Here is a 5284-nt window from a genome sequence, read left to right as displayed (position 1 = left end):
TTTTTTTTTTTTTTTTTTTTTTTTACATCCAGATGACTACCTGATTGTATTTCTAATGACTGCTGCACCTCATTCTGGTACGAATCATTCACACTCACGTCCCAAGTGGAGGTCTACGAAGGGAACCATAAACTTCTCAGAACTGGTTCTCAAAATCACCTTGTCCAGCTCCTCACAATGCACAGAGGACTTGCCAAGGACAGTAAACTGAGTTAGAGGTGGGCTTACAGCCCACGTCCCATGCACCAGCAGGCTCACTAGGAAAGCTTATTGTAGATTATCCGATGAAAAACGGCACCACGTGACGTCACTTACCAGAAGCAATTTTCTGGACCCTTGGGTTATTCAAATACAACAACCAGCATTAAATTTCTTTACCTCTATGGGGCAGAGTCCCACCGTCAGACTTAGCAGTGTCTGTGAAGTCTGATTTCTTTCCAGAAAGTCGTACCACCTCCCATCTACAAGGGGTTGTCCGCTGGAGCTAAACGTGGCCAGCATTATTACAAGCCAGAATGATCTAGACAATTAACTCCATCCCATATAACAAAAAGATTTCAAAGGCCAAATAATGGCCTCACTTAACTCAAGCTATAATAATTACAACAAAATTCTAATGTCTTCCTTGATGCAATAAATAGTTTCTGAGAAGGCCCGGTTATAGTGAAGCTTTATATTACCAAGTCATAGCTCAAAGGCACTAACTAAGAAAGCTACTTCTTTCCAAGAAACCTGTAGTGGGTTCTTTTATAAAGCAAATGGCCTCTTATTTTCCTTCTTTTTCCCCTTGTTTTTTTTTTTTTCAGTTCAGATTTTGTGTGTTGTGTGTAGAAGGGGAAACTTCCCTCTTTTCTCCGGGTTAAAAGGGGTCAGGAGCCCACCATGGAGGAGGGCAGTGCAGTATGGGCAGCGTGTTTAATGCCCCCTTAGTTCCTTCGACCAAATTCTAACTTTTGACTTGGGGGTGGGACCCTAGATTTTGGACCAAAGTCCACAAAAGGCAGCAAGGAACGAAAAAGTAAGCAAGACTAAAGGCAACACGTCATAGAAAACCACCAACAAAAATTCCTGGGGACAGGAAATCAATAGAGCACAATTCTGAACAAATTGGTTTAGTCCCAAGCTAATTAACTTGTCAAGCAGATCTCCAAACCCACTGAATCCATGGGGGAAAGAGGTGATGTAATAAGAGATTTGGGAACATTTACCCATTTACCATCCTAAAAGGCTCAGCCACGACCACACACACCTCTGTCCACCCTTTTCAGTGGGTTTTAGCTGCACTTAATGGGTGCAAAGGACAATTTCTTTCAGACAGTCCCTAAGAATAGACTGCTCTCATGCATTCCAAATGCTCAGTCTCCATGGAAGAGGCTACCTGGCCACAAGCATTTCCCAAGAGGGAATATATCCTCTACTTCTCCTCACTGGTAACATCCCCTTCACTCCAACAAAACAAAACAACTTATAACCACCCTGAGAACTTTGGGAGACTTTCTTTGGGGGTAAAGGGAAAGAAACCTTAAGAGGGGAGTAGGAGAGTGTGAGAAACTCCTCTTGTTTCCAAATGGAAAAAGGCCTTAAAAAGCTGGATCAAAGGAAGAAAGGGGGGTGGGAGAGACAGGCTGCTTAATTACAAAGACACCCTTTTAAAGAAGGCACAGGCCCTGGGAGAGGGCTCTTAGGAGAGGCACAGAAGCAGATGTACCCACTTAGAATTCTGGCACTCAATGGGACCTCAAGGTCATAGCATCCATCCTTCTGTGCTCTGAATAGACTGTTCTTAAGGCATTCTAGAAAGCATCTGATTCGCTCTTTACAAAATTTCAGAAAATGCAAGTCCACAAAGTGCCATGGCTATACATTAGTCTCATAATCCCTACTTCACCAACCAGAAATGAGCTTTCAATTTCCAAATCCAAAATGGTATCGAGTATGAATTTTTAAATTTCCTCCTGAAATCTTTTAAATAGGTAAACCGATCCCCAACTTTCACATAAAAGTAACTACGTACAAGCATGGGCAGAGGTTTACTTCATAGCAAGCCATGAAGTTAGAAAAAGCACTTTCAATTTTATGGAGCCACAGACTTTTCCAAAGAAAGAAGTGTCTTAAAATGAAGTATGATGTAGTGCCAGAAAGTGTCTGTAAATGACACCGGATAAACCCATACAGAATAACTGGAACCTGAGTTATCATCTGTAAATAGATGCAACTACTCTACAACAACCTGGCTATTAAAATGTCCCAGGACACTTATAAAATGTAGTTTGGTCAGGCCAACTTTTCCCTCCCAGCTGATCTGAAAGACGATAGCCTTTAAAATTGTCGCCCTGTAACGTTCCTTCTCTCCCTTCCTGCTTTCCTTTCCCCCATTAAAATCAACCAACACAATGATTTAAAAATAGAGCCAAAGAATTGGTTCCCAAAGAAGCAATGGGTTGGTGACATCTTGGTAACAGGTCTTTGAAGACCACCATTCTTAGAAGTTTGTCATGCTTGCTCAACTGGAGATAGGTGGGAGACGGGTGAAAATTTATCCTGCCTCCAAAATGGTATTTCAAAGTATTCTTAGCTACTAAATGAGGGTGCTGAAAGGTCTAACTGAGAAGGCTTCACAAAGGCTGGCCCGGGGAAAGGACTTTTCACAAAACGTAGTTCAAGGAGACTTAAATCACCTTAGCCCTCCATTATTGAAGATTATGGTGACTAATTATCTTCCTCTCTGGATGGGAGATGAGGGTTATATTCAAAAGAGTTTTAAACACCTCCCAACTTCCACTCTTAACGTGGTGGTCCGGGAGAAGCGGGAGGAGGTAGGAGAACGAAATTAGACACTCCAAGGTGTTCTACAACTCTTTCTAAAATACATGCCAGAGATTGAAAATGCTATTTCCTCACAAACGTTTCCTTTCTTCTCATTTAGCTGTATTTAGTTCTTTGCTGCAAATTATTATTATACTATCATTGGTGGCAATTTACCAGACTACAAAGACTGTCACTTTCCCTCTCACTTTTCCTTTCCTTTGTTTTCACATATCAATAAATCCACCTTGCTGTCGAAGCTCCAATGTACAGTGGCCAAGGCTTGGGACCCTCAAGGCACCTGCATGACCCTGCAAAACTCGTTACTAACATCTATAAAGCAGATAATGGGCAATCCCCTCCTCACCACCAAACACATACACACACACATCTACCAAAAGGAGTGTAGCATTGTAGATTACTCCTAGACTTTAAGACTTCAAGAATTCACAGCCCCCGGGGGAGGGGAGTGTGAGCCCCCACCTCGACTCTAAACACTTAGGAGGAACGCATCTAGCAATCTGAGATAAGCGCCCATAGACATTCCTCCTGAGGTAAATGTTGACCTGCAGTTCCCTCATTCTTTTTGTGCTTAATTACCTAGATACCTACAAGCACCCAAGGAGGCACGGAAGTAAAAGTACCGTCAAGTAGTGGTACCCACTAGCATCTCCGTAGGACGGGAAAGCAGCGCACACTCTTTAACCCATTTAACTTGCTGCTCATCCTGGAAAACTCAAGGCCGGCTGCAAAGAAAGTAGAACACCCGGGCATCCCCACATGCATCTAGATCGACTCACTCACGCCGAGGGCACGATCAAGTTCATGCCACCATGGATTCCTGCCCCAGTTCCCCGCGAAAAGTAACCATGCGTCTCCTACCCCTGAAGGCACCGAAGACAAGGTGACGACTCTCTGCTCGCTCAAGTGGCTTCGGTCCCGGGCCGGAGGCCAGGATGGGCAGGGGGAAGCCCCAACTCCCGGCTGCTCCCCTCCTCGCTGCTCGGTCCGGGCTCTCCTTGGTGGCAGTGGACAGGCAGGATACCGGGCCGGAGGGTGGAGCAGCGGATGGTCGGAGGCAAGACAGACTGGAGGTGGGGGGTGGAGGGAGCGGTGAGAACTAAGAGAGGATGAGGCGAAAGAGAGCGGAGATGGAAGAATAAATCAGGGGGTCTACCAGCTTGAGCAGCCAGAAAGCTCCTCGGAAGGAAGGGGCGTGACTGCGATGAAGGCAGCTCCTGGGCAAAGGATGGGAGGTAGGGGAGGGGGACGAATGGGTGGCTTTTCTTCTTGCGGTGAGCGGCTAGGACCGCCCAGGCTTGGGGGGGTGGACTAGAGAGGGGGGCGGAGTAGAGGGCGGGGAAAGAAGGGAGGGAGCCGGCCTGGACCCTGGGGAGGGGGGGCGGGGGGCGGAAGAGAGGCGGGGCCAGGGGGCGGGGAAGTTTCAAACAATTGAACGGCGGGGTCCAGCCACTCTGGCTAAAGCGGGGGGTCCTAGCTCTAGTCCTCCCACTCGTGTGGCTTTACGCGCTTACTGTAGTCCTGAGAGGCTACGCAAGGACTGGCTGGGAGGAAGGAAAGGGTTCTGCAAAGACTACAATAATAATCTACGACACCAGCGGAGCGGAGTCGCGTGGGAGAGCCAGCGCGGCTCCCCGCCCCACAGCGGGAGGAAGAAACACAAATAATAGAAATGCTGAAAAGCAGCTTCTCGCCGTCTGCTCAAAATAATGCAGGAAGGCACAGCGCTCCTTCGTTTTCCCTCCCCTCTTGCTTCCTATGACCAGCAGGCCCCCACCCAGGTCGCAGCTCTGTGCGACACCCTTCTTTCTTCCTCCGGTCCCCTTAGCCTCCCCCTTCCCGCCCCCCTCCCCTTTGGCGGGCCGCGCTGGCGGCGGGGGTGGCGTGGGCGGGCCTCCGCGGAGTCTCCGCCTCCTGGGCGGGCTGGGAGGGCCGGCCTGGGCGGAGCGGGCCGCTAAGAGTAAGTCCCACCCACCCTTCTTTCGCCGCTACCGGTTGGTGAATCCCGGCCTAGGATTCGCTCGCGATTGGTCACTTGCGTCGTCCATCCGATCTTTTTGTCCCACCCGCCCTCAAAATTAATAAAACTAAACAAGAGACCATTGTCTAGCTTTCCGTTCTCCCCCAGCTACTGCTGAGAAAAGAAAGAGACGCTTGGTTTCTCAGTCTCTTAAGAGAGTGCGACAGTGTGTCCAGTGGCTCCCGTACACCTTTGTGGCACTGTCCGGCCCTCTGGGAATAGGTAGCTTTTCTTCCCCCTTAATTCATTAAGCCAGGAAGGGTAAAAAGTACGTGAAGTGTCCGTGTGATGTTCGCAGTTCCAGGCTGCGAACAAATGATAGTGCCTGAGAACACAGAGAGTTGAGAACAGCATCCTGGGGACGTTGAAAACCAACCATTTTACATCTGGGGAACAAAAGCACAAAGAAACAGCAGTGTAGGGGGTAGCAGAAATACA

At 48.1% G+C, this 5284-nt stretch overlaps 1 protein-coding gene across 2 annotated transcripts in view; it reads right to left on the bottom strand.

The window, feature by feature from the left end:
• The window catches only part of AMOT (angiomotin), a 60734-nt gene extending 56609 nt beyond the window's left edge, over positions 1 to 4125 (bottom strand). The window contains exon 1 of one of the 2 annotated variants that reach the window (XM_040468501.1): positions 3688 to 4125. The gene's annotated coding sequence lies outside the window, so the exon portion shown is untranslated. Of the gene's footprint in view, positions 1 to 3605; positions 3625 to 3687 lie in introns of those variants that run through there. The other variant, XM_040468502.1, reaches the window with a different exon arrangement.
• Between the last annotated feature and the right edge of the window lie 1159 nt (positions 4126 to 5284).

Source organism: Herpailurus yagouaroundi, unplaced genomic scaffold (genome assembly GCF_014898765.1).
Source record: "Herpailurus yagouaroundi ecotype Mexico unplaced genomic scaffold, PumYag 67700, whole genome shotgun sequence".
Classification (NCBI taxonomy): Eukaryota; Metazoa; Chordata; class Mammalia; order Carnivora; family Felidae; genus Herpailurus; species Herpailurus yagouaroundi.
The sequence above is the reverse complement of the archived record's forward strand: the minus strand, read 5'-3'. Positions and strand labels throughout refer to the sequence as shown.